We start from the raw sequence: 18759 nt of genomic DNA on the forward strand, positions 1-18759 counted from the left end.
TGCACCAAAACCCACTATGGGTACAAATTTTGTCCTAGATTGATTTGGAAGGTGGGGATGTTTTTTGGACTTAGCTGCCTAAGGTAACTTAAATTTTTTTATGTAATTTGCTTATGTTTGTTGGCTGCTATTTGTAATGGTGTTAATTGTCATGTATTGCTTTCTACTTTCTACTTACCATTATTTTTTGGGGATTGACATTGTAGGGATGAAGTTTTTTGTATATGATGACTTGGAGTTAGAGTTGTTGGTTGGCTGATTGCAAAAATTTTGTGTGTGGATATTTTGCTGAATTAATCATGGAGAGGACCAAATTAGGAATGTTTGAGTGCTTGGGCTACTGCTGGTTGCTAGCTTCATGCTTCTGTTGTTGCTCTCTCCTTTATTTTTGTTTACTAGATGCACACATGACAACACAAGCATTGAACATACACTTGAAAATTATTAGACTGTTAGTCTTAGTAGACTAGACTACCTCCATTTTTTTTTTAATATGTAGTTGTGTAGTGTACCAACTGTATATTCTAATCCTACATCCATTATGTATATTTGTATAGTGCTCCTCAATCACTACTTGACTACTTTGTAGTGCTGCACTACTACTCCTCCCTGTGGCTGTGCTACTACTTATATTTGATGTTATTACTATGCTAGAAAATTAAAGTTAATGTTGCTACCATTCTAGAATTCTCTTGTTATGGTTAAGATTTAATACTTTTATATTTGTGTGTTTGATTTGAAATGTTGTGATAGGTTTAGATTTATTAATATGTGTTAAAGTGTTTAATAAACACATTTTTAATTTGACAGGTTGAGATTTAAGTCATATTATGGTTGTGACTTGATACTTTATAATGGTGTATTTGATTTGGAATGTTGTAAGTCTTGTGATAAGTTGAGATTTTTAGTCTTATTTTGGGTGAAACTTGATAAAGAAAGGTTTAGTTTAGAAGAATTCAAAATGGGCCCAAAATGCATTTTTTAGAGGCCCAAAAGTCCAAAACTTAGAATAATCTATATCTATATTATCTATATATACATATAAAATCGAAGCTTTTGGAGCTCCCACAAATTTCCACATCAGCATAATATTTAAAAAAAAACATAAAAAAAAAAAAACGTAATAAATGTTTTCTAAAACCCGATGCTCTGCCTTTCCCTTGCGCGAACCTGACTTTTTTCTATCCAACGTCTCTTATGCTCTTTCATAAATTCTTAACTCTTCGACAACTTCAGAAGCCAGAAATACTTCCTTAAAATTATCCCAAATCTGCCAATCTGATGCTTCGCTTTTTGTGTCATGGTCTCTTCTCTTCTTCTACTTTGTTTCTTGTGAGCTTTGCAATACAATTTTTTCATTGTGGTCTCTGCGTGTTCCTCTGCTCTCGGTCTTCTTCGTTTTTTCTATCAGATCTTTCTCTGTTGGTTACCGCTTCTCTCTATTGGTTTTTGAGTTTTGCTTTGGGTTATCAAGTTATGAATGAAATAGGGAAGTTAATCAAAGAGCGGACAATGGAGCTGAAAGTGAAAGAGAATGAATTTGAGTCTATTGATGGTTGCATTAAAGAGAGTTCAGAAAAAATTAAGTCAAAAAAGAAGATATTAGATTTGATAGAGAAGAAATTGATAGACCAGTCTAAAGAAGTTCAGTCTAAGGAGAAGCAACTTGATTCAGTCGAAGAATTGTATAGAAAATTTTGTTGAAGATTTTGAGCTAAAACAGAGGGAGTATAATGCAATCCGAAGATCTATTGAAGAACTCAACGAGGAACTTGAATTTAAAGGAAATCAACTGAATTCTAGACAGAATTTGATTAAAGAGTGTGACAAGGAGTTCAAATCAAAACAGGAAGAGCTTAGATCAATTCAGAAAGCAATTGTGGAATGCTTTAAGGAACAAAAATCAAAGGAGAAGGAACTTTATTTGGTAGAAAAGTCCGTCAAAGAGTGCACTGATTCTCTTGAATCAAAGGAGAAGCAACTGAAATTTGTCTAAGAAACAATGAATGGTGGGTTTGTAAATTTTGAAATGTAAGTACATATTGGAAGAGAACATGTGGAGGAGATAATATGAAGATTAAGAAAATAAATAAAACCTAAAAGCAACAAAGAATGAGTGGAGGTGAAAAAACGTTAGTTAAAAAAAAAAAAAAAAAAGGCTGCCAAATGTTAGGTGCTGCGGTACTTCCATTTTTATTTATTTATTTTATTTTTTTTTATTTTTATTTTTTATGTTAGGTACTGCAGTACTTGAGATGAGATACGTGTAACAAAAAAAATTGTCAGGGATATTACAAATTGGGTTTTACTAAAATATACTTTTAGGGTATATATTAGTAAACTATTTTAGAAAAATTTTTTAGTGAAAAATTAAGTAGCTTAAAGAAGTTGAGAAGAGCTTAAGAAAGGGAGGAAATACATTCTTGAAAAGCATTGAATAAAGCTTGAAGATGTAAGCACAATTGTATATTTATTCTATTTACTAGGTCTTTTGTAATACTTATTAAACCAAATGTAAGAGTACATTATGATTATAGCAATATATTACTTCATAATATTACATGTTTCATCTTATATTAGAGCCAATTTAGCTTTCAATAATTGAAATTTGAGAAATGATTAAACCTGAACATGTTAACTTTTGATTTAATTTAAAACAATCCCGTGCATCGCACGGGTTAGCGACTAGTTATATATAATAGCAGAAGCTGAGAGAAAGTGAGTTCTTACAATTAAGGAGGTGGTGACAAATAAGATAAATACCTATCCAAAATACAGACATGTATTTTAAAAAAGCGATACATTATATTATTCGGTAACGCTGTAACACCGTTTAAAATCCTTTCATTATAAATAACAAAAAAATAACCAGTTAAAATTAAAGAGTACGCATAAATAGAAATAGAGAGGCGACGAAATGCAGAGAGGCGGCGAGGACACACAGACAGAAGCAGAGAAAGACAATGAAATAGAGAGAGGATGAGGCTGCGACACGGAGAAATAAACAGAGAAAGAGGCAGAACGGTGAACACCGCATCGATTGGGCACAAGAAATAGAGAGATAAATCGTGTTTTTAAACTTTCTGATTTCATACAGAGACGTTTTTCATTCTATTTTTTCCCCGAAATAAGGAGGAAGGAAGATGAAGCGGCCTTCAGCATAAGCACGAAAAACCCATTTCCCAAGAACTCTCGATATCAGACCATTCTTTCTCGGTAATTTTCAACTAACCTCTTATCCTATTGTCTTCAATTATGTTTGCTGTCAATTTAGGGATTTCGTTGAAATCAGGGAAACAACGTAGAAGATCAAATTCTAACTGAATTGTTATTAGGAATTTTCTATTTCTGGGTTTTGTATCAAATTCTAACTGAATTGTTATTAGGAATTTTCAGTTTCTAGGTTTTGTTCCTTTGCTTTCATGAATATCAGTTTTGTATTTTGTTTGTTGTGATTTTTTTTTTTTTTTTTTGGCTTGCTATCTGGGTCATTAGAGAAGAAGAAGGGTTATTAGATAAATTATAGTGTATTTCCGTGGCATTGGAGTGTTCTTTTTAATCTAAACGTGGGAGTGTATAATTGTGTTAGAAACTAGAGAGCAAACGTCAGAGAGAAATCCAGTCAGAAATAGAAAGTGGAAAGCGGAAAAAACTAAGAAGATAGTCAATGCCTCTACCTCCATCAGATCCGTACTCTCCACTGGTATGGTTTCTGTTTTTTGGTTCTTTAAATTTGGGGTCAAATATGCTTTAGGTTTGGGTATTTTCGTTAGATTGGATTGAATTCAGGTTTTGACTTAGATTCAATTTTGAGTAAGGAATTTGGTTTATAATGTTTTTAATATCAGTTATCTATCTTAGATTTGGTTTTTTGGGATATTTGGGTTCAATTTATTTTGGGTGTATGTCTTTGGTCTTCAGATCTTCATGGATCAATTTGGTGCTGTACCTCAACAAAAAAGTTATCATCCTCTATTTCCATTCGTTCACATGTTCTGCATAACGTTGTTAATTTTCCTGTTTCAGATATTCTTTCTGTGTACTTTACCAAATTCAGCCCACTTTCTTTCCATTTGCATGTTCCTTTCTAGAAAATCGAAATTCGCAAACCAATTTTGCCTCTTCAAAATTTCCAAAAATGCAAATTTTTATTTTTTATTTTTTATTTTATTTTATTTTATTTTTTTTTTATATCTTTCATTGAACAAATATTGATCCTTGGCTTACCATAGAAAAAAAAGGTTATTATGCCTTCTAGAATAATTGCTAGAGAGAGAGGGTCACTGAGTTATTTGGCTTAGTAGAGAGAAAAATCTGTAGACCACTGTCATTGTCAGGCCATTCTCCCGCCACTGTACGACTTAAAAAATTCAATGATGGGGTTATTCGACAATGAATTGGGCCACAATAGATTTTATTGGTAAGATCATATACATATTCAAATCCTGCAATATGTGTTTAGTTGTTTGCTGTTGTACCTATGATGTTACTAAATTGGACCCAATTTGAATTTTTGGGTTTCTTTGACTGCAGATAAAAATTTGCACTGTTCTACATATTTGTTTTTATTGCATTCCACATGTTCGATGAAATCCCTCTTAGACTAAATTTTATAAACAATTATTCTTTTTTCCTTCTATAATGATTTTAATCAGATAAGAATGATCTTATTTTGTAGTTAATATTTTCAATTGTAGATTAGGAGCTGCATACTAAAGAATTATGTTCTTCCATCCTTTATAAAGACAAACCATGTCATTGTTTATGACATTAGTAATAAAACCAATCGATTGATATTGATATTAATTCAAATGTTATAAATACTGCCTTACCTTATGCCAATAGTAAGCTAGAAGTTCAGTTGTTATTTTTTTGTAAATTCTTGCAATCATGGACCAACAAAATTAGTGATCAGCTATTTGCTCCAAAGTTAACATTGATAGTATTATTGATGTGTAGGTGTAGAAAAAAGTTTTAAACACCCAAAAGTAGATATGGTAGGCAAGATTACCATCATGCAATTGTTGTTGAAAAGCTGCCAAACTTAAATCCCTTTGTAAGTTTTTGCTTCCTTTTAATTTGCTTCTTCTATATGATTTGTAAAAAAATTTGGGATTGTTAAATGATCATCGTCCCATTTTTGTTATATTGTGGCCTTTTGTAATTTCCTGTCACTGAATTATTTAAAAACAAAGTTTTGAATGTGTTTATATTTATATTTATTTATAGCTATGAATTTATTTTCTTATGCTCAACCTCTACCATTCCGATGTAAAGAATTATTGTAGTTCTTTGTTTGTATGGATCATATTGTTTGAGTTTTGTATTTTGGTTTATTATCATTTACTGCTTTCGTAATTTTCTATTAAGGTTTGTGCCTATGAAAAACTTTTTGAACAATTTAGTGGGTTATTCCTATGAAAAGCATGATAACTATGAGTTTTAAACTACTTATTGCTTATCCATAAAACACTATTAGATATATACAGATAAGGAAGCGTTTCTTAGAAAAGAAAATTAGAGTTTAAATGAGAATCATATCCAAAAAAATTGCCACTACCAGTAAAGGGTTTTTTTATTTTTTATTTTTTATTTTTTTAATGGGTTGCAGGGCTAAGAAAGCTGAGAGTTATGACACAAACATGAGTTATGAAAACAAGTTTGAGTGATTGCTTACATGTGAAGAGTATTAAAATAAAACAATGCTTGAGTGGGTTACCTAAGACTAGATCTCAGAATTTAGTAAAAAAAAGAGTGCTAATTTTGAAAAAAAATTGAGCATATGAGAAAAAATGATGAGGTGTTTGGCTCAGATATTGTGGCTGTGATTTACTTATTTGTTCACAGTCAAGATTGTCCAATATATTTTAGAAGAAAGAAAGTATAGAAAAGACAAAGACAGGCTGAATGTCAAAGGGTTCAAGTGAGGTTTGACATGCATTGTAAAACAGGTGGTGAAGATTAGCTCTTTTTTGTAGGATTTCTAGATGTTTCTTGCATGTTTATAAAGCTTGCCAAGGTGGTGAAGGAAAATTTTTAATTATTCAAGTAGGAAGTAATTTTTGCTATAAATGGGTGTTAATTTTGAATGGAGTTTCAATGTAAAGAAGACATGTCTGTAGTTGGGTATGAAAATAATGATGATGGTGGTGGCAACAATGTTCCCTCATCAAGTAGTTTTTTCTTCTTATTATTGCAATTTTTTACTGAAAGCACTGTTTTTCACCCTCAAAAAAATATGATTGTGATTTTTTTTTTCCCAGCTAGCCTGGATTCCTTATGTTAATACTTACATATCATTCATGTTGGGCTGGCTGTGTTTGGTTTCTGAAATATTGGAGTAATGTAATGTACTATTGGATTGGTTTTGATTAAGGGATTTGGGTTAGAATTCATTTTGTTTTGGGTTATTAACCAAATCCAAGTTGGTTTAGGTTGTAATGAAACTGTAAGTGGTATGTCAGTATAGACTTTTTTAATATTAAATAATCACATAAGAACTTTTGCGGTGGAATATAGACTCAACAAGTCTATGTGCTTAGTGCTTTGTACCTTAAGTGACCAAATAGTGATCACCTTAATTTTTACTAAATAATTAAGTATAATCCTCACATGAAGCTTTTGTGTGTGTGTGTGTGTTTCTTTTGGGCAATAAAATATATTTTACTGTGAAGGATACTTTGATGAACGTTTCTTTCATTCTTTTTTTTTTTTTTTTTTTTTTTTTTTTTTTTTAATCTTTTTTATATAGGTTAGGGAAGAGTTTTAGACTTGCATTTTTTTTTTTCAGCTAAAAGTACTTGCCTCTTTGTAGTAAAAAAAATTTCTGCTGAGGTTTTGGACTTTCTTACTGTCAAGGATACTTTGATGAATGTTTCTTTCATTTTTTTTTTTCTTTTTTATATAGGTTAGGGAAGAGTTTTAGACTTGCATTTTCTTTTTTCTCTTTTTTTTTTTTTCAACTAAAAGTACTTGCCTCTTTTTAGTAAAAAAATTTCAACTGAGGTTTTGGACTTTCTTTCTTCAAGCCAGTGAGTTAGGCTACTTAGATTTGGTGCAAATGTGAGTTGGGTGTTTTGTGATTTGATGAATTTCCTTGAATGTGTTTGATTATTGTTGTCAATGAGACTCACATTAGAGTTGTGAATGAGATTTACACTACTTTGACTCAAAAGAACAAAAAAACCAAGTCCTCTCTCAAAAGTCTTTTTAAAGAACAGAGAATGCCAAGAAGAAATTTGCACTTGACCATAAATTAGGATTTAATATTGGATTACTTCAAAGAATTATGTAGACTGTTTAATATTGAACTTCTTCCTTGGGTAAACAATATTGAACTTCTTCTTTTCTTTGTTTGCAACTTCATCTTGATGCCAAACTCAGGATTTACTGTCAAAATCAAAGTTTGAGATGGAATTTGCAGCTTGAAAGTAGATGGATTTATTTCATCTTTGATTACCATGTTTTAAGTTATTTTAATTTTTCGACTAGGTCAATATAGTGTATTTAATTGTATTGTGGCTGTTTGGATAAGTTATATATCTGCTTGAATGCATCAAAATTTCCCTCATGTCTATTGAATTTTGCATAAGAATTTGTATCATGACTATAATATAGTGATGGCAAATATGGTTCACCAGATTTTTCATATTTTCAAGTTAAATTTTTAAAGCAATAAAGCACAATCTTGATACAGAAGTTTGATAATCTTATACAAGTTGTTTTGGTATTGCATGTAATATTATATAGGCTATTGTTTTCTTCTCATCATCTATTGAGGGGTTTTTTTTTTTTTTTTTGAGAAAAGTAGTTGAATGCATGCTCAGTTACTTAATGGAACACTATGGTGTTTTACCCAAGAAATGTGATAAGTTAAGACACTTTGTTTTCTAAAACGATATGCCATGGTTCAGATATACAGATATAACAATCTAAATTTTTCTTTCCATTTCTTCTCCTCTCTTCACTTTTTTTTTTTTTTTAAAGAAACATAATGATAACAAATTCTTATAACTTTATTACTTCTAATGAAACCATTTTTACAATTATACAGAGGTTATCGTTTTCACCTCTTTTATCTTTTGAAAAAAAATTCATTTCCATAAACAAACAAAAAAGGAGGAAAATTATAAATGCAACATATATACTTAAATGCAACATATATACTTGGTTATGTGTGACTTTAAATGAAGCTAAGTATTGTTGGCCACAGAAATTTAATAGCAGAACAAATTATAAATGCAACATATATACTTGGATGCATGTAGTGGAAGCATGAGAACTAAGTTTATATTGAATGTAAAGTTTATTAATACATAAAATGATCCCGCGCATTGCACGGGTTAAAAGCTAGTAATTTTTAAAAGCCCAGCCCACATAACCAAACGAATCGTACTGAGTTGCTAAGATTAACTGCACCTTGTGTAGACCGCTTCTTATCTTCCAAATGTGATGTGCAGTCAAACATAAGGTGAAACCACACCCTATAGGTGTGGTGCAAAAAACCTCTTCAAAACCGACCACATCGAACCGTGTACACCCTAGTTGTATATAGATGATGTTGAACAAATAAGATACCATACTAAATGGCATTAAAAATAATAATAAATTAACTGCAAAAGATAAGATATGTTTAACAACACGCGGCGTTATAGTTCAAATCTTCATATTCATTTTACACATTCGTACAAAGGAAAGCAACATAAAAGATTGACTGGCCATTACGCCAGATTCGCAACTTCTTGGGATGTACGATTTGCCGGATTCGCAGGTTCGTGGGTTTCCTCCTTGTAAAGTAGACGTTGTCGTGGCTTACACCAAAAGGGGGTAGATCGGGCTATATCAACAAATAGGCGCCACCTCAGCAACACGTATAAGATTGGCGCACAAGCAAATAAACCAATGACAACTAAGGTCACTGGCAATTCCTTCTGATTAAGATGGTTCAGCAAAAAGAATGTAAAAAATGCAACCATCATGGCGACAATTGAGATACAAAGTGTGGCGACTCCAATCAACAACCTAACAGGTAACCATACAAGAAAGTCTTTGTAGGAATAACGCGAGGTAAGGATGGATAAGAACATTACTAAAGATGTTGAGGACGAGAATAATGCTATTGCACTTGAAACTGTGAAGATCCGAAAAAGATTAGGACTATCCTCTGGTTCATCAGCCATTTCGCCACTAAACATTATAGTGGGAATTAGTATAGCAACCAACATAGAATAATTAGACGTGTCTTTCATCCACTCCTCTCCCTTCTTCCTTAACTCCTCGTGTGTCCTCTCAAATAAAACATACGGTGTTTCCCCATTTCCATTTTTCATTTCTTTGAACGCGGGTGGTACAACCTTTTCCACCTCCTTCCATTACAAATCATTGGGAATATCACATAAGAGACTTGTTAGTCCAAAAACGCTCAGAGTTTTAGGAAGAAATTAAATATACGTGGAAACAGGATTGAGCATTCTACGAATGGTTTAACACTTACAACTCAAAGCATATGAATATGTACCTTGAACCATAGTGTTTCTCGTTGCATTTGAAGAGCTGCTCCTGTTATAGCATTCAACTTCTCTTTAGGTGCCAATCCTGCAGCTAAATGCAAAATGTTGCTTGTATCTTCAGTTTTTGTATTTATTATTATATCTCCAATTGAGCCTATCTCGTAAAGTAAATAGAATATGCTTTCATGGCGCTTCTCAACAGCAATATGAAATATGCTTTTATTGCTAATACTTCTTGTTTTCCATAATAGATCAAAGTCAAAACGAATAAGCTTGATCAAGTACTCAATGTTGCCTGCTTCTGCTGCATCAAATAGAACGTGCGAAATCTCAACATCACCTTTGTAGGCCTGAAGACAATTTTCAAGCAGTTTATTGGCTTGAGATTGCCTTGAGTTTTCCTGTTTGAACTTCAGCCCTGGAATTGACAGTGAAAAATAAAGTAGCCATACCTCAATGGAAAATAATTTATTAAAATAATCGAGTAGATCTAGAGTATAAAGAGCGAATGTGCTACTAATAGCTATTCTCTAAGCTTATTGTAATGGCATAGCTATTCTCTCAGCTTATTGTTTCGAACTCTCGTTAAGTCTTAAGTCCTTAGGACCAAACTGAAGGTGAAGTCCTCATCAATTAATGTAAAGATCCCTAATCGCAACAGAAGGAGACGCTGGACTCTCCTCAACCACGGAGGCTAATGAGAGGCTTTCTCCTCGTAATTAGACCTAACTATAGATTTATACACCACGGTGTGAGGATGTACTAAATGGAAAAATTACAGATTTGGGGCACTAATGGTTTGACAAAGTCTCCCGACCTTCCACACCAGTTACAAAGTCTTGTAAAGAAAAAAAAAAAAAAGAAACTCTTTAACAACTAAGGGCCTGTTTGGTAGCAGTTTTTAAATATTGTTATTCAGTTTTCAATGTTGTGAGAATAGCTATTTGAATGTTATAGAAATATATGTCAGAAGTGTTATTGTTATTTAAACACTGAAAATTAATTGTTTAAACAACAATGCCAAACAGCCCCTAATATATTTTTATTTTTATTTTCAAATATATTTTTCATATAATATTAACTATATATCAACTTAAGAGCAATAAAGGACAATAAAGTGAATTCATGACTAATATATGATGTTTAGATATTAAAATACAAACAGAAGAATAAGATCTTCTCATTAAAAAAAGAAGAATAAGATCTAAAGAATAAATCAAAGATGACGAGATAATTATTCAAGATTAAAATAAAAATAAATAAAAGATATGTGTCACTTCCGTGTCTCAGCCATTTTCCACATTTTTTTTTTTAAATAAAATAAAATAAAACATTGACTGGGACACAGGTGCAAAAGTGTCCCATGTGTGTTCCTTGTTCGAGACAAGTACATCACATAAAATGAAGTATATGTGCTTTCCTCCAATAAGGAACATAGAGGGAGATTTATTATGATTGATTTGTGGATAGAAGGTGAAGAAGCTTGGACACCAGCAATTTGATAAAAATCCCAGCCTATGGATTCATCCCAACCTTTGAAAGCTATAAGATCCAGCGAAGCAAATATTTTTGATTTCTAGCTATTAAGGGGGTGTTTGGTTCGCCAAGATATTACATTACACCGTAATATTACATTATTATAATCTTAATACAAGAATATAACATTACATTGTTTAGGAAAGTAATGTGATTAAGGTAATATGATATATTTTGTAGTTTTAGATTATGCTGATGTTAAAAAAAATAAAAGAGATACATTCTTTTTTAATGCATCTCTTTGTTAATGTATCTCTTTGTTATTAAAAAAAAAAAAAAAAAAAAAAAAAAAAAAAAAAAACCTATCTCTTTATCACCTGCAAGTTTTGTTCCTCTGATTTGATAACATGTAAGAACAACCACATCAAAGGTTGCAAAATTGTGCAAAATACAAAAAGTGGTTAATTTTACACATTTTAACAAAAAAAACATCCACATCAGTACTTATAAAATTGTGCATATATACAAAAATGTTACAGTAACTGTACATGTATGTACAGTTATTGTAGCTTTGAATTTAATATTTTACTATTTGTTTCTCTCTCCTTCACCTCACTCTCTCTTTTGTATCATTGAAGGAAATAATAAAAAAATGTAAAAGAATGAATATTTTATTGAATAAATGTTTAGAATATATAAACCAATGTGTGTGTTTTGTAAAAACAGGTGCATAAAATAGAAAAAGTATGGTTTTTTGCAAAATAGACAGAAATTTTACACCCTTTGATGTGGTTGCTCTAAGAGGGTATTGGCTCCATGAGAACATGTTTATTCTTCTAGGTTTTTCCAAAACACTCATAGTATATTTTGAAATATTGTAATAAATGGTATTCCATTTTAGTGCTTCTAATCATGCTTTTTAAAACTATATCGTAAATAAAAGATGTTCAAAATTGTTATTTTTGCGATTGGTAATATAACACATCATTTTATAAGTTTTATATAAAAAAATTTGTAGTATTTTTAGCAAATGAGTTAATACCGTACCGTACTGGCCGATACAGCCAAAATCTACCATACCAGTGGGTAGATATGGGTTGAAGTCATAGATATGGGTTGTGTCAAGAATTTCAAATTAGAAAAGTCCAAACTGATTGGAGCAGATTGCAAGGCCACTTCTATAAGTGCTACTAGGTAGCAATTAGGATTTTTTTTTTTTTTTTTTCAATTGTAAACTTTCTTTTTTTAGGAGGAAAATTACCGAGCACTTTTATTTAACTAACTGCAAGATCAGAAACAACAAACTGAAAAATATTTAGTAGAACAGACACCAAACTAACAAAGAAAAAGATAATCTCGCTTTCTTGGCTAAGGCGTAGGCTACAAAATTATCCTACTGCCTAGTGTGAGAAAAAGAATGAGTTCTGAGAATACTCGCAATAGACACTACGTCTTTTATAAAGTGATCAATGGCCGAATAAGCAAAATCAACAGTTGCAAGAGCATTGCACACCACCTCTGAATCTCCTTCAAAAACAGATTGAAGAATCTCTCATTCCACAATGAATTGAGTTTCTCTTCGAGCTACAATTACCTCCGAGACCTCCACTGAAGAGGGGAGAGGTATTTTTTCGGATAGTGTACCTATAACTTCCCCTTTGGCATTACGGACTACTACTCCGATTCCTACTTCGTTTGTATCTTCAAAGACCGCCCCATCATAATTTGTTTTGTAGCTATCACCCACTGGGGGATTCAATTGTCAACAAATCACCAATGCCATTTATATTATGCTTTGTTTTATTCTCTGATTTTTTTATGTTGTGGTAAATTAACCAGAGCTCAATTGAATCTATAATCTATTAATGTGCAAAGTTGATATAGTTCGGCTAAAATCAATCGACGAGATGTAAATTGCCCTTTCACTTTCCACATTAAAAGTATTTAACTCATGTCTTTGTATGTCATACCACATGATTAAGGAATATATCACCATACAAGATTTAAGAATTTCAGTCAAAATAACTCACATGATTGAGTTTCACCAACAAATGCGGAAGGATTGCGAGCTAACAGTTGCAGTACAGTCTCTCCATCCTTGTTTCTAGCAGTGGCTAAATTAGGGTTGACCTCCAACATTTCCAAGGCTACTCCTGCATTATTTTATACCAAATTTCTCAGGCTACTCTTGCATTATTTTATCACGAAAACAAAAATTCCAAGCAAAAATATTCATGGACGGAATTCTTTTTCTTCTCCGTATTTAGCTATGTTTTATTGATAAAGTAAAAAATATTGAGAAGGAAAATGTCGATATTTCTTTCATGAAAGATAAGTACGTAAAGCGTGCCATAATCATATGAGAAATACAAGCAACGGTTTCTTTTGAAAACATTTTTCTCCTCATTCACTAGTTTTTACCTAACTAGTGTCGGCCGGGTACTGGAACTTTTGTTTAGAGAGCTTAATTAGAAAGCCATGATTGATCTTAATCAGATAGAGTTCTATATCAAGAATCTCATTCTATATATATATATATATGGAAAGAGAAGATCACAATACTACAAATTATTTGATACTTTAGTTTCAAGAAAAAAGAAAAAAAGAAAGAAAGATGGCATAGTAAAGTTCATTGAAACTAAAAATTTAAGCTATGAAGTAAAGATGACCGATTAGTATATTAATCCGAACCAAAATCTCCAGTCCGTCAATACATTCATACCACATTTAGAAAATGAGTGAAAGTGTGTATCTTGTCCTCGTTTAGCTTAGATTATATGAACTTGTCACACCACTTTAAATGTTTAAGCCATGGTTAATATTTGGAATTTCAAAACATCCCCCTCCAAAAAGAAAAAAGCAAGAAACAGTATAATTTCTTTTGCTTACCATATAAGTCACCCTCAACGCAAGTGATAAATAAATCATCCTGCTCATCTTCCTCCCACTCGCGAACTACCTCTTTGGTCTTAGAATAAAGAAGCTGCACCATTTTTCTGTGTCCTAAGGAAGCAGCCATATAGAGTGGTTTCACCCCACTATGTAGGTTTGGCAGCTCACTATTTATATCCAGCAACGCCATGGCAATATTCACATTTCCAGTTGCAGCAGCGTAAGTCAAGGCAGTGTTCCCAATCTCATTAACAGCTGTTAGGTTTTCGTATGGGTTATTGTAAATCATCGTCCTCAATAAATTCCTCACAAATTTTTCCTGGTTTGCTGCAGCAGCAATGTGAAGAGTGGTTTCTTTTTTCTTTGTAATTATTCTTTGAATTATTTTCATGTCCTTAACAGAGTTCCAATCACCATTCAGCGCAGCCAAATAAAGCTTCCCACGTGCACGTTCTGTACAAGTAAAAATCATAGTACAAGTATAGGTATTTTATAGAATAATAATCTTCTATTTTATTCTTACTGTTCTATTTTATACTTCAATTACAATAGATACGTTTGATTTTTTCCTATTATAAACTATAGTTATTTTTAAACAAAAAAATTGTGTTACAAATTATAATTGGTGGAATATCAAATAGAACATTTATAATGGACATAATTGTTTTTTTACTGTGTTGAAATTATATTTTGAATGAAAATTTGATGTTAATTTGAGAATGTATTCTTAATACAATCGGTTCCTACTTTAGTGATATATTTGTCAGACATATCCATTTCATTAAGAATTCATGGAAACCCTACTAGATAAGAAAGTAAAATATTTACCGTCGTTTGAATCGATATTATTTCTTGCCATTGCAACTTATCAATTAAATTTTGTGCACCTGAAAAGAAAGATTTCAGTGTTAAATATAAATTGTGTGATGCATGATGAAATTTATGTTAAAGTTCTTTACATAAGCCAAATTAGCGCGATCAGCACAAAGAGATAATTCTTATTTGTCACAAAGGACAAACCCTATAATTATAATGGTTTGTACTTTTACCTAATCAGAATTTTAATATTTTCTTCTTTTCTTAATTTGGTGTAAGACTCTCAGGCCTTTTTCGCTGAATAATATTCTTTTGAGAATTATATGCCAAAACAACACTGTTTGAAATTTAATTGAAGAATTTGCCTCGTTAAAATTCTTCTCTTCAAAGTTCAACACATCTTGAAGAGTCGAGTTTCGTATGAATAGGCTGCTCTGGTTGATTTTGATGTGATTTATTTTATTTTATTTTATTTTTTTTAAATGGTCAACCTGGATCACGTCTCTTTGCAACATCCACTTATTATTGAGACAAAAGTATTAACAAATCTAAAGAGAGACCATCATTCCATATTTTTTAGAATAGTATTGGCGTTTCAGGATCTGTGTTTAATTATAAAGTTTGTGTCTTAAGAAGAATAATAGGTACTTTATTTTCACAATTCTTTTTACAACATATGAGGTGGTAGATTGTAAATAAAAGACAATTAAGTAAAGTTAGTGATAATTCTATGTTAAATTCAACATCCTGCATATATATATATATATATATATATCAAATGATTAAGCATAAATGTTCGAACTCAACATATGCAAGTTATTGGCCAAAACATTAGGCCTAAGCAATAAAGATTTTGGGATGTCAACACAGACCATGGGGACATTTTAGAAAATTTTTTAATAGTGCATTATTAATAGAAAAGATTTGAAATTTAAAGTTTATAAAATTCATGCTTAACCCGAAAATTTGAAACTTGCCCTATAAGATTTGGAATTTTTCTTCATCAACAAGATAATTTTGCAATTGAACAACATCATCATAATAGATTAGATATTTTCAATGCTTCAGTAAATTCTTAATTACAAGAAGTAAATCACCAAGCTAGTGACTATGTAATAGAATTACTTTTTCCTATCTTAGCTTTGCATCCTCGAGCATATAAATTTTTTTAGAATTGATTATATTTGTTTGTTGGTAGAAAAGTATTATCCATAAGACTTCAAATCATAAAAAAAAATATTTTTGAGAATGGTAACACAACTATGAGCATAAACTAATTTGACATTTGGGCCTCAAAAAATTATTAAACTAGTAATTAAGGACCAAAAAATTAATTGCTTACCATTTTTTTTTTTTTTTGTTTAGAGTTATTGTATTAGTACTTTCTCTCAATTTCTACTACAACGATAAAATGAGGAATTTCAATAATGAATATTGTCAAAATATTTAGAACAAAATAGACTGATATTCTCACGAGCTCTTTTATTTATATAATAAAAGGTAGATTAGAGCAAAATTCAGTACCATATCAATTATAAATGATTTTTAGTTTTTAAAAGGAAATCAACAAAGTACCCTAAACCCTAAATGCACTAAAAAAATTTATATCTATTATTCTGTTTATATTTTATTAATACTAAATACATGTTAGTATATTTCTCTTTTATATATGTTATTTTGTTTATGTAGTTTTGATTTTCAGTATATTTCTTACATTTAAGTGGTCGAACTTTTTATAAGTTTTGGCCCCCACAAACTAAATTCTCGTCTCATCCCGTTATCAACAGTATTGATGAAAGCATAGGGTTCAATTTTCGGGAATAAACTTTACGCTTATGATTTGCTTATGCTTTTATGTGTGTCTATATATCCTTTTTTTTTTTTTTCTTTTTCTTTTGATGGGTTAACAAACGTATATTGTGTCTACGTACGAAATAGGAAAAACATCGAGATGATATAGTTCTGCAATTACAAAACCGTACATATTTTCGTCTAACAAAATATGAAAGAAGAGAGACGATAGGAGAAATAAAAGATGTGAATGCATGCATTCATATTATATATCTACCTGAAGAATGGTTAAGCTCAAATGGATCAAGGAGCTTCCCTCAGTACATAGACCACCAAATGTTGTTAGTTCTTGAAGGACAATTCCTCTACACTAGAAGTGTGGAATTAATTGTTGAAAGGAAGAAAAGTTTGAGAATCAATGGAATGCCCAAGTGTGCTTAAATATTCTTAATCAAGCGGTCAAAAAGTGTGGAGAGTATTAAAATTAATGAAAGTATTCAAAAGCTGGATAAGGTAAGCCGTCCAATTATAAATTAGTTGCAATTGATGTTGGCAACTTCTGTTTATGTCATATGGAAAGACTTGTTTTCTCGTGCTAAAATTTAGCTACAGTAATTTATTAGATTTTTTAAAAATGAAATTTAAGCAGATAGTTGTATTGACTAAGAAAGTCCATATTATCTTTTAAAAGACATTTAAATTTAATGCAATTAAATTTAATTTAAGAAAAAAAAAAATTAGGCTTCAAATATCTTTAAAGTTATTTTTTTCCAACCCACTATGTAGCTATTGAAGAAACTATTAATGTTTTGATCTAGTCATATTACTTTTTTAATTAGTTATGTGACTTGCTTAAATAATACATATGGATGATCTTATAAATTGTCATTGGATTGAAAAGATATTTCAAAATATGTTTGGAATCAAACTTCGTCATAAATTTAGTTGGGGAATCTAATATACTACACCTAAAATATTATGCCTAATTTTTACACCGTTTCCTTGTCCAATTATTGTTACCAGGAATGATATCTAGAAAGGAAAATGTTATAGATACTACCAATTTTAGTACATAATTTTTGCAAATTAATATGGTATTGAATATGATTGATTGATTTATTTCATGTCAACAAAATAATCAATGAATGCTAGAATTACGGTTTTTGTTGTTGTTGTAATTGATGGCACATCAGTAATAAGAGCATTCACATCAAAGTTGTTAAAAATTAATCTTTTAGCGACTCAAAAAGCAACTTTATCTATTGTAACACATCACTTTATAATACACTTACCATTAAATACTCTATTCTTACTAACTTTATTTAAATATTCTTGCTTTTACCACTTTCAAGTTTCTCTCTCTCTCATATAGATTAAAAAAAAAAAATTGTGTTTACCATCTAGCTATAGTAAACTGCTAGATTTGACAGTTTATTATAGCTAGGTATTAAAAATTTATAGGTTTGACACTTTCGACGTAGTGGAATTTTTAGTCTTTTGAGTACTAAATTACATGTTAACTATTTTGACATCTTTGATGTGAATACTCTAAGCATATGTACTATAATAAGATATTTTGAATTCTTAACAAAAAGATAAAGATCTTCTAAAACTGCTAGGGTATTATATCTCGGAAAATTCCTTTAGTCTTGATCGTTTTATATATATATATATATATATATATAATAAATAGTTCAGATTATGCCATCTCATCTTCCATCACAACATCCTAAAATAATGGTTTTAAAAGCAACTTTAAAAAACTAATAATTTAAGAACGCAAATGGATTGTATTAAACTTGTGTTGTCACAAAATCTCAAATTATCTTCTCTTTTCTCCTCCTCTGTCATCACCAAAATTATTAGTTTTTAAATAAAATATCAGTACCTAAATTGAAAGCAAAACCAATACTTCCTAGTACCTAGAATAGCATATTTTACTAATATCGAAAAAGCAATAAAGATGAAGAATAATTAGAACCACCAGGAGTAAGGCTTGGCACGTTGTGGAGGAATAAGATAATGGGGTGAGAGATAAGGGGTGGGAGAGGGAGAGTGAGTGGGAAGCTGAAGTGAGGATCTCCAGAGTTTTTTATAAAAGCCTTTTACTTGGTTACTTTCACTGACAGTGTTGAGATGTAGTGGGGTGAGAGACAAATTGTTTTTAAAAAATCATTATATTAGATGATTGACTGTGAACGCTCTGGAGTGAAATTGATCATGTAAGAGTAATAGACAGTTACTTACAATATACCACATCAGAATTTGGATATAA

The 18759-nt window shown here is 31.0% G+C and overlaps 1 long non-coding RNA gene across 2 annotated transcripts; it reads left to right on the forward strand.

Moving 5' to 3' along the window:
* Nucleotides 1–2888: 2888 nt before the first annotated feature.
* Nucleotides 2889–6668, forward strand: LOC115967610. Of its 2 annotated transcripts, none has more exons than XR_004086494.1 (3): nucleotides 2889–3216; nucleotides 3590–5056; nucleotides 5612–6668. It is a non-coding gene; the product is annotated as an uncharacterized LOC115967610 (long non-coding RNA). The 2 variants fall into 2 exon arrangements; XR_004086495.1 differs by lacking the exon at nucleotides 5612–6668 and having other exon boundaries at nucleotides 3590–3703; nucleotides 4960–5562.
* Nucleotides 6669–18759: the final 12091 nt, after the last annotated feature.

The sequence above is a fragment of the Quercus lobata genome, chromosome 11 (genome assembly GCF_001633185.2).
Source record: "Quercus lobata isolate SW786 chromosome 11, ValleyOak3.0 Primary Assembly, whole genome shotgun sequence".
NCBI lineage: Eukaryota > Viridiplantae > Streptophyta > Magnoliopsida > Fagales > Fagaceae > Quercus > Quercus lobata.